The sequence below is a fragment of the Micropterus dolomieu genome, linkage group LG18, assembly GCF_021292245.1.
Source record: "Micropterus dolomieu isolate WLL.071019.BEF.003 ecotype Adirondacks linkage group LG18, ASM2129224v1, whole genome shotgun sequence".
Taxonomy (NCBI): Eukaryota; Metazoa; Chordata; class Actinopteri; order Centrarchiformes; family Centrarchidae; genus Micropterus; species Micropterus dolomieu.
Window position 1 is genome coordinate 7445535 of NC_060167.1, and position 12066 is coordinate 7457600.

Here is a 12066-nt window from a genome sequence, read left to right on the forward strand (position 1 = left end):
AAAGTGCATTATTTTCAACGTCAAAATGTATTTTATTTTTCTCAGTAACTTAACAGTAACAGATAATTAACAATAAATACAATAAGGATTTGAAATTAAGGGGAGTAAAAGTACAAACCCCCATAAAAAGAAAATACTCAACCTCAGCATTTGACGTAAGTAAAGTACTTGAGTAAAATAACCCCTAAGTGGGGTTACTAACACAAAACTGAGAAATATCTTGGAGCTGAAATTACACTTATTTAAGATGAGTTGAGATGAGTTTTTTGCAGAAAACAGACATATTTGAGAAGAATCATGAGATCCCAGGATCATAGCTGAGTTTTCTTTGAGCTCTTTCTCTGATCTCATGGTCCAATGTTCAGGAGACTTCAATAACACTTATTTAAGATCAGTTAGAGATCTCTTGTTTTGATCAGAGTCAGACATAAATGAGATTTTATATGGTTGTTTTTCCTGGGATAAATTTGAGAAGTGGGAGAAAAGGCCTTAAGTCTCCCCTTGCTATTAAAAGCAACTCATTTGTGTCTAGGAGAAAAGAAGGAAACAACTATGAGATCTCATCTTGGATTTTGCTTTCCTATGGGAAAAGAAGAGCCCATAAAATACATAATAGAGATTTGAACTACAATAAGAACACTGGGAAGATAATTAGGCTAAAAATTTAATCCATGCGATGCCAACAAGCCTCCCTGCCTTTGTCGTCCGCTACGATATTAGATTTAGCCTTTAACTTGTCTTTACATTCATAATTTCCTGACACTACCAAAGTGCATTCCTCTGGAGAAATACAGCGCATGCGCCGTTGCGCCTGCCCGGACGCACACATCCCTTTTATGCGAACGCACACAAACTCCAATTAAGTTAACACCGGGTTAACACGAACTCAACTAACCAACATCTTATCTTAGCGATTTATGTTTTGATATAAGTTAATTTAGATGCTTGGTGTTTGATGTGTGTTTGGTATGGATAAAAATGGTTGGTTTGACATTGTGGCCGAGCCTTCCAGCTTCATGGAGGTGTGTAGCATGCATAGGGTGACAAAATTCTAGGATCAGACATGGATTTCTCATTTGCATTTTGTGCGAAAATCGATTGTCCCTCGGAATCGGGCACGTGCGTGCTTAACAGGCAACTATCACAAAGTGTGTATTTAGTTATGTATTTATATTCTAATCCTGGTAATGAAAATGTTTTAAAGGTCCTTTTACATAGAACGCTTTACAAAGAGATGAAAATTCAAAAATTTTGCTGGCAAATATGCCAAATAATCACCTTAAAAATTGCAAATTGTAAAACATGAGTTTTTGAACATGAGTTCACCTATGGGGTTCAATCTACATGACTTATTATATTTGGCATAGATCTAATCCTGAAAGCCTGACATTTCTATGTTCAGTGTCCTAATGATATTATCCCACTATAAAACTCACTCTGGTGACGTGAAACCATACTTCTGGCTAAATTGGACTGAGACTGGGGCACCGTCCAGGTCTGGAGGTGGTCTCTGGTGAGGGAATAGAGAGGATATGAGGCTAATTTGCATGTTATGTTCCCATATACAATCTGTTGGACTCATCATCTCATGTTTGTGGAAATAGCTGGCAATACAGATGACAACGGTGGATGGAGTATGCCAGCTAATCAAGAACATCCTCCCTGAAAGGCAGAGACCAAAAGTTTTTATTTTGTTTCCTGTAGATTATTGCTCCAGCATTGTGCTAACACTCTGTTTAAACCTCCATCTTCAGTTTGAAAGTGGCCATTTATTAAGTAAAAACTATTTTCCACCAAACATGGAAGACGGATTAGATACTGCATTTCTCTTAATGCCAACAAATCCCATAAATAGTATGGTTTATCTTGTTCTTTTGTGAGGAGCTCCATTGTGGTCCAAAAACTAAAAACACATCAATGGGCCACATCGTTGCACTGGGTTACATGTTTTTCATCCTGTGTTGTAACCATGGTTCGAATTACGGGGGGGATTGGGGGGGGGTCTGACCCCCCTAGTTAAGGCTTGGACCCCCCCAAAAGAGGCAAAACCAACAGTTCAGGGGGGTCTTTCTTACCTGTATTTGTAAATATTACAATTTCCTGTACTTATATTCAAGAATCTTAATATACGATTTCAGACACCCCTAAAATAGATCGTACCATTTCCTAACATTGACGTTAGTTGAACATCTTCTCTGTCTGCATCACTCGCAGCGCAGCTGCTCCAGTCTGGCGCATCACAAGCTAATGGAGACGCAGCAGGTTAATGTCAGTAGTTAACTATTTAGCTACTTTAATACACTTATCTTTCCTACCTTCAGAGATTCGTAATTATCATTTCTTTTACTTAAAATGAGCTATCTGATGTTAGCTAGCTGAGATCCCACCCTATCATTTCATTATAACTATGTAATTTCATATTTTATGTAATTGTCACCTAACACTGGTGCTTTGGCATGAGCAGTGAAATTGGGGATTAGTTATTGTAGAGATACATTTTTACATAAATATAGAGTTTATTAGCTCATTTGAAGTCTTTTGCGAGTCCTTTCACAATAAACATGGCATTTGTTTTAACACTGGAATTCTCAAAAATTCCCAATAACAGTGTTTGTCAGACTACTGCTTTATTGGACGCAGATTACATCATTCACAGTCAACATGAGCAAGAGGAAAGGAGATATTTGCTGAAAATGAGTACGCTGAAACTTTAAACTTGATGAGAATGATAAAAATTAGAGATAATAATGCAGACTGTATTTTATGTGTCTTTAGTTCTGTATCAACACTGTGTGGGTTTGTTTTCAGCGGTCATGATGGTCTGCTGTTGTGTGTCTGACTTGCTGGCAGTTTTCCTCTAGAATACTTGGTGACCTCTACAAAAGTTGTCATGTGGTATGGGGCACCCGTGAACTGGTGTAACGAATTTGATTTATCATCATCATCATCTACTGACTGATGACATTAGTTAAATAAGCGAGGATATTGTAAGCATTGTAAGATTTTAGATGGTTAGAAGCCCGTGCCTGTGCTGTACGGGGTTTTTTTTTGGACCTGGAAAGAAAGTTGACCCCCCCCACCCCGGTTGCCACTGTATAATTCACACCCTGGTTGTAACGCTACTTGTGCCCTGAGAGGCAATAGCCCGATAGCTCAGGCCTCCCCATGTAGTTTCAGCCTGGAGATGTGCATAAGCAGTGAGATTGCTACATTACAGTTTTCTTAGCTTTTTTAATTAAAAGAAATAAACAAAATGTCGTGCCATGTTCACTACATAAGCAAAGAATTTGCGTTGATGCATTTTATTAATCGATGAATCGTTGCAGCCCTAGTGTTCATATATTGTGATTGTGACACTGTTATTTCCTTAGTGATCACTAAGGTCCTTTATGTTGGTGACAATTTTTATTTAAAGTCAGTAAATGTATTTTTCATTTTCGTCATATAATTCATGCAACATAGCTCAGTTTGTACTGAAATTAGTTTTTGACACTTTAACCTAACTACTAAATAATCTTAAATCAACTTCTTTTGGTCTGATTTTTATCTTCTTGTTTTGTGTAAACTGACGTCAGGATGTTTTTTGGATCAGCTGCTTGCTGCTACACAGCCTGCAGAGCAGTTTCCTGCAAAGGTCTGAACAAGTTACATTCAGACTCAAGATGAAAGTAAATGGAAATAAATTAGTGACGGGCTGATCATAATATGGATTTACAGCCAAACTGAATTCTGGGCTACGGATACAGCCGAGGAACTAGTGTGTGTGCGTGAGTTTCTGGCATTTGTCAGGCTTCTAGTTGGCACAACTACTACCCGACTAGCGACAGGTGTGTCTGTTTACGCTCGGACACACACACACACACACACACACACACACACACACACACACACTAATTACAACCCTGGCTCTCTGTCTGTCTGCTCGGTTTAATCCGCTCTCTGGATGTTTGCCGTGACACTCAGAGACTTCCAAGGTTGTATGTGTGTGCGTGGTGATCATCGATGTGCCCAGGTGTGTGTACATACTGTACATGTGTGTATTTCTGCTTTGTGTGTGTGTGTGCGCTTCTGCCTCAAGATAACTTCTGTCACCAGTTTTGAGTTTCTTTTACAATGACAATGGCCATCATTGTTGTTTATTTTTTGTTAAATAAACAGATTTTAATTTGGTTTATATTTTTTAAAATAAAAATGTCCAAAGGAAACTGAACATATACAGTAAAGTAAAATTGTACAAAAAGGCTGATAATGATACTGATTAGATCTAAACAAAAGAAACCCAGAAAAATTTTATTTAAATCCCATTTTCAACAAGATTTTCTTGAAAATACGGTTTTGGAAAATAATCTAATTGAGATTTTTTTTAATCCATAGCGATTTAATATGCGATTAATTTTTAAGCCTCTGTATTATTCAAAATGGACAAGCAGTAAATCAGTATATACTATGACCAAGACAATATTAGATAGATAAAACTACACTGTTCTTTCTTGTGTTATGATGAATTAGGTAGAATTATTATTATGAGCAATGGTGGAGAAGATATATCAAATTCTATTAATATGAGAAAGATAACTTGAGTCAAGTCATGGCATTAAATATGATGTAATATCATCAGGTCGGCCTACCTACAGACCACAAGAAAAACTAAGTTCACCACAGCGTGTTATACAGTAAGTGCTCAATACAAAACTCACAGTTCAACAAGCAATTAATGAGTCCTTATCTGAGTTCAGATCTCCAAGGAGTCCATCTTTCTATATCCCAGTAAGCAAACAAAAAATACTCAGTTTGACGTTCAATTCGAAAGTTGGCCAACGAAAATAAAACCAAGTGTCACCTCTCGTGTTTAATAGCCAAGCTTAGAAATTCTCCGACAACATCGGAATCCCCCTCCTCCTTCACAGACATTTCCTGAGCTGACTGGCGGCTGTATGTGTGACGAGTATCAACTTCGTCTGCAGACTGCTTTCTGCTTGGGTGTCATGTGACCAGAGTTTAATCGCAGCATTTGCAATTAGAAAATCTCGTTTTATTACATCGCGATAATATCGCAAATGCAATTAATGGTTCAGCCCAACAGATAAATTCCAAATTCGTTTTGAAAAAGTCAGAACAAACAAAAGGCTCCAATATATGTCTTTGACTATCACATTGACTTCACTGTCAGGCACATTATATTAACACTTTTGACTAAATAAAATGTTTTTCCCTGCGGCGAAATAAACTAAAGAAAAGACATCTTGTTGTTTACTAACAGAAAAAAAGGAGATGAACTTTGATGAGAGAAGAAAAATTGTAAAGTGGGTTGGAATCTGAGAGCTGATTATTAATGATGAAAAGATGGGAAAAAGAAGACATTTTATTGATGATTGGAGAAACAGGAAAGAAAATAAGGAGGTGGGAAATAAATAAGAAGGAAAAGGAGATAAGAGACAAGAGGAGAGATTAGGAGCAACAGATGAATTGAGCAGGAGGAAGGAGAAGATATGTTTTCTGTTTTTCCCATATAATAGATAATAGATTAGTCTTCCCTGGAAAATGAGAGAGAGAGAGAAAGAGAGAGGGGAAAATACAGAGAGAGGGTTAGGAGTGAGAGGACACGCACACACATAAGCCAATTTGCCACAGTGATAGTGGAGAGGGAATTAAATACAAGCTTAAATGTGAAGGATGGAGACATACTGAGAGGAAAGAAGAAAGGAAGATGAAGGAGAGGGTGGAAGAATAAATGAAAAGGTTCAAGAGGAAAGCAAAGGAGAGGCAGACACTGCAATACAAGCGACCAAAAAAGCAAATATTAAATCACTTTGTGTGCTCAACTGCCTTGGCTCTTTTTCAGCATTTCATGAACTCCTCCCAGGTCTACACTGTTTTTATTAAAGAAAGTCAACACTCTTTGGCCAGTCCAACATTTCCAGCCACTTCAGCTTGCTCTCAACAATGTTGACAATGTTCTCCAACTGATCATTGGAGGCTGTAAAACTTGTGACTCTGTATAGGAGTGTTCATATTGATGTTTTATTTTCATGAATTGGAGAGCTAAAGGGCCTTGTTTTACATGCTTATTTCACCCTATGTTTTTCCTAATGTTTCCTTAGTTTCCACATCATGATTGTTTATTTTAGGTGTCTTGGTACATGTGCCATCTCTGGTTTTGAAGGAGCATTTATAATAATGAGTCATTTAGCTGACGCTTTTATCCAAAGTGACAATTTGCTATATATGTCAGAGGCTGCATACCTCTGGAGCATCTAAGTGTCTTGCTCAGGGACACATTGGTGGATATCGCAGTGGGAATTGAACACCGGTCTCCCACACCAGAGTCTTATCGACTGTCGCGTAGCTACCCCTCATTTCTGATTTATCACAACGAGTTTTTTCTTCCCTTTGAAAAATATACATTTTAAACCCGAAATGCATATGTTTGCCAGACATGGGTGATTAAGACAAGCTATAAAAGCCACAAGGCAATTTACACACAGAAATGGGATATATAAAGATTCAAACTAAGTAAAATACAAGATTAAAATGAAATAAAATAGAATAAGACAGATTAATTGTTCCAAATTTAACTTTAAATGCAGCAGCAAACAAAAGTCTTAAGAACTGATTTAAAACAACTGAGAGTTGGAGCAGACCTCAAGTGTTCATGTAATGCATGTGGTTAATTGTTTGACCGACAGTCTGACTGAGCTGACAGCATCACGGACATGAAAGATAATCCAGGTGCTGCAGAGTTGATCCAGGTTGTGTGATTTTCTTTTTTTTAGTCTCCATGAGGATGAATAAGGAACTTGAGGATGTCAGCAGAATTCTCGGGTTGAGGAGACCATGTGGGAGAAAAAAAGGAGTTAATGAAGGAAAGCAGAGGAGGAGAGAAGCTGGGGTGTTACACCGAGTCAGGAGAAGACGACGAGGGATGTTCTGCAGGAGGATGATGAGGAGGAAAGCAGCAGGATGGATTAAGGCGAGGATTTGGTGTTTGTGTGTGTGGTATCAAGAGAGAGAAAAAAAAGTTTTTTTCTGTTAAGGTAAGGGTTCGTGCCAAAATTGATGAGCTTGCTATCTTTCCAAGATCCCTGTGCTCTACTTTTGTCAAAATCTTTGTTACTGAGAAGCTGTCACTGAAATCACCTGTTCAGTCAAAAACTGTGGGCAGTACTGTGTCTTCTTCCTTTGACTTCCTGTTAATCGCTTTGAAGTTCCTGTTGATGGAGGTTGAGTTAGAGCTGCTCTTCTGTTTATTTGTTCAGTTTATCACTGCTCAGTTTATCACATTTCTCTCTATAAAGTAAATCTTAATGGTCTTCTTCATGTCCTCCTCTCCCTTATTTACTGCAAAGTGATGTAATTAGATGATTAAAGTCAAGAATTATGTAGCTTAACCACAAGATGTTGATTAAAGAGTAATTTATGCTGTGTGACACATGTCCAAGTTACTGAGTTGCACAAATGATGACACTCACCATCCATCCAGACCAGCGACTTGTGTGCAGTACAATAACATAGCATGGGGTCTAGACACTAGTGGTGGTGGCTAAAGAAGACCAGCTGAAGATCTGAATGAATGCAATCTGGAGTGGGATTCCTGATGAGCTCAGTGGAAGGACCAAGTGTTCATCTGGTTCTGAGCTGTTGTGTCAAGCTGACAGTAAAGAGACAATCACAGCTACAGAGTTGTAGCTAAATCGTATTTGATAAATCTTTGGTTAAAGTAAAAAGTTGTATCGCCTCTAGTCAGAGGATTGTCAGTGGTAACGGCCAAATCTACATGAACAATGACAGTAAGCCTGAACGATGTGGTCTTTGCGAGGCTTCATATCTGTAACTTTATTAAGGCCACACCCCAGTAGTCTGGTGATACGTGGTTTTCACTGGACAGAAACAAAGAAAACTATCTGCCAATAGTAAGTTCACTATTTTAAAAATAGGAAAAATGACTGACAGGTTTCCAATACTGATCCTGAATATCGAACCCATTGTGTTGTCAGAGCGGAGTGCTTTAACTCCAGACTGTTGGATTTTCATGCTTCTGCAAGGGCTTCTTCACATATGTGTCACTTCTTAATTGTGTGTGTGTGTGTGTGTGTGTGTGTGTGTGCGTGTGTGCGTGTGTGCGTGTGTGCGTGTGTGTGTGTGTGAGTGTGTGTGTGTGAGTGTGCAATTTCTGGCCTTATTACAGCATACTCTGCAGAGACCTTGGATGAAAAGTGAGTGTGTGAGAGGGTGTAAGCAGACGTCTGTATTAGGTATTTATTGCATAATAGTGAGCTTTCATTCTACATTCTGTGAAGGCAGATGTGCATAGACTGTTGTGATACCTGTATTTCTAAAACAGTTAAGAGTAAAAGTTGTATTTAGGTTTAGGATTACAATTAGGAGCCTTTGCATTGCTGAAGAAATGAACATTTGAATTTTGTAACCGGTTCCTTCATGAAATAATCTGTAGTCTTTATAATTACACAAAACCACAAACGTTTTAGCCAAGGCCTCCACGATTGGCATGTGAAGGTAATGGGGCTCTCCACCAATTTTACATGTTAATCTCAGTTAACTCTTTGTGCTTATTACTACTCAGCCTATGAATGCTGTTGTTTTATGTCTTCTGCAACTATGGAGAACCTTTGTCAAGTCTGGATAATATCAGATGAAGCTCGGAAACTACACATTTTTAACTTGAAGCCTGTGTTTATTATTATATATATTTTACTATTCCATTTTTGTAGAAGTGCAATATGAAGCCACTGTAGTATTGCACTTTTAGAAGCTAACATGTGGAATATAAGTGTATTTTCACACACCTCTCTTTGGGGTCACAATTCCCTCTTAGCCCCTCACACATCACCTTTGACCCATTCTCCTGTGAAATGTGGATGTCATTTTCTTTCCTAGCATCATAATCCATCCCGCAGTTTCTAAAGGGCAACATACCCCATCAGCTGCAACCATTGTTTTCTGAGGAAGCCCACACACTGGTGACATCTTGACAACTTGTCAGGATATACTACAGTGTTTTTCCCCAGCACTGACCGAGGTCAACTCTTCAGAAAAGGAGTGATTTTATCATATTCACTCCCTAGATTGTCACATTATGGCTACTGAACCCTGAGCAGTTGACTACTTCTGTCAGTATGATGCATTCAGAGCTATGGGTGTCAAGTGATGTGATGATCCACGTTAACAATGTGTGTTGCACTTAACAGTTGAAGCTGAAGCAACTTTTTATTGTCTCCAGTGTCACTAGCACAAGTGCCTAGCCTAAAACTATGGTTGAGCGACAGTAACATAACATTTCCGTTTCGCTTTTAATTTTTTCATTTGTGTAAGAGTGGTCACATTTATTTACTTGGAGGTTCTGTTTCTCTCTATGTTCTGTCAGAGATAAAGAGACAAAATCGTCTTGATCAAAACCAAATCAGAGCAAATGTCAACATGATGATTTATGTGAAAAGATCTTTAAGCCAAAAAGATCTGTTGTACTACTTCATGCAGTGAGATATTAATGGAAGATGTGAGACGACTGTAAGTCTAGCAGTAACCTGCTTTTGAAAATGAAACTCAGACTTCGAGAACATTAACTGAATGGATGTACAGCTGCACAACAACAAGCTGCGTCAGCTAGCTCCTTGTTTCCAGCCTGGTTGCTCTGAAGTGGACCTCCATGATTGCACAAGCTGTGATTTCTGGTAGATTTATGATACATACAGCCACGAAGCCTCTAGAGGCTACTGTCATCTTGGTATATGCATCCAGTCTCTTTGTTGATCCAGTGCTGTGTGTCGGTGCTCTGTTCTACATTTATATTTTACTCTGGAAGTCTAGGGTGATAAAACTGGATGCAAACCTTTTACACAGACTTTGCTTTGGACTCCCTTATTCAAAAAATTAAACTAGGCTTGCACTTATATATGAATCATTGTATATCAAACTTATACTCCATAGTTAATTTTTTTTTTGGCTGATTCAAAATTCAAAATTTAACATTTACATTTTTAGAAGTGTTGTTCTCCTTGGACAAGTTAGCAAAAAAAAAGAAGCCTTTAGAAGGCCTGTATCTGTATGCCAGTTTATATTATTTCAGCCCAATAATAATGCAACCTAATTGATTTGGGCCTGTACTACCAAGCAAATTCAACCTAGGATGTGTTTTCATTATCTGGCTTCCTTAACCATAACAATCATAAACATGGACAAATCTACTGGGAGCAGAGCATCAAAATTTTACAAATGAAGAGCAAACTATAATATTACACAAATATGAGGAAGTTAAACATAAATCAGGCTAAAGTGTCCCATTAGGGCACTGTTATGACCTGGCTCAAAAGGCCACAACAAAAGGGAGACACACAATGGCAACCATTTAGTAAAATATGTTTATTTAAACCAAAATGAACCAAATTAAAACTTGTGCCAAAGGTGATAAAGTATAGAGTATTAACATCAGTGGTTTCAGTTCTGTCAGGGCAGGATGATGGATGCATGGAAAATGTGTGTAAGGGTGTTGTAATGTGCAAGAAACAATAACTACAACTAAAACAGCCTGTCCAGAAACCAAGGCAAAGGTGGAACCTGTGGAGGGAAACAGAGGGTAGTCAGTTAGCAGGGAGGTCTGTCACCTCAGCCCAGCAGCAGAATGAATGAGAATAAGGCGCTACAAATACTCTACAGGACAATTAGCCCAGGTGCCTAGAGTTACTGCAATCAGTCTCAGCTTTTCACCTGCAAGGGATAGAGATTGGGCACGCCCACACATGACCCCACAGGGTGTCACAGGCACATGTAGATCAGTTTTTTGACATTGGAAGCAATGGTTATTGAATAAGTCGTTCAACTCACTTTCAAGATCTTCTTGTCATTTCAAAAATCGTATTAATTTATTTAAAGAGGTCTTATTATGCTTGTTGACTTTTCCCTCTCCTTTATTGAGTTTTATATCTTTTTTGTGCATGTAATAGGTTTGCAAAGTTAAAAAGCCCGAAGTCCAGCCCAAAGGGAGTTTCCATCTCCCACAGAAAACACTGCTCTGAACTGCCTGAACAGCTTGTTTGTAGTCCAGCCTTTTCCTTTTGTTCTCTGTGATGTCACAGCAAAATGTGCGTCATCATGCTCGCCAAGTGACTAGACCAACACACCCTCAAAAACACCAGTGGAAAACACAGCTGCAGCACACAGTGACAAGATGTCCGCCTGCTGCCTCCCCTCTATCCTTTCAAACACTAGCTACCCTCCAGGCAGTCAATGGACATAATGTTGTTACTGTGATGTAGACACAGAGCTCAGTTAAAACTTTATGGATGAAAGATACATTTGTTACAGATTAATAACTCACCACTCTGAAACTCTTGCTCCAGTCCATGCTGCTGTGCTGGTAAGGGGAACATATACAGCTGAACCAAAGCTGTGTTTACCGGCTTCTCACAACCCGCCGTACTCTGCTTCTGATTGGCTAGTAGTCCTTTACTAGGTACTGCGCATGTGCAACTCCCAACAAATATCTTGTAGAGGTGAGATGTGTCACTCTATAGCTAAAACGAAGCGTTCAACACACAGGGTGAAAAGAGGAGCTGTAATGTGCAGTATGACAAAAATATGGTGTTTTTTGAAAATGACACCATGTAAACCTGTTCTGGTACAACCCATAAATAAGATGATTTGAACCTGAAAATTAGCATAATATGACCTCTATAACATACCCAAATGTGCTCCAAAATTGCTCAGTTACTTTTATAAAGCAACGGGGGAAAATTCCATTCATGCCATAGAATGTGCTCAAACAGTGTTCAAAAGACTGTATGCCAACCACGGCTTCAGTTCCCAACATTTACCGAAAACTTACACATTACCTGTGCCCCCAAAAAGCAAAAGCTGGGGCTTTACATGACCAGGCTCTATAATACAATTTTATATTAAATTTAATTTAATTTGAATACCATAATACTGCATATATGCTGATATTTAACATAACGGCGATGTAATAAGTGAACCATCGTCGAAGGAGTAATCCGGAAGTTACCTTGCCAACCTAACAATTCTGCTTGTAGACCCTTGTGGCATGAGGAAAGA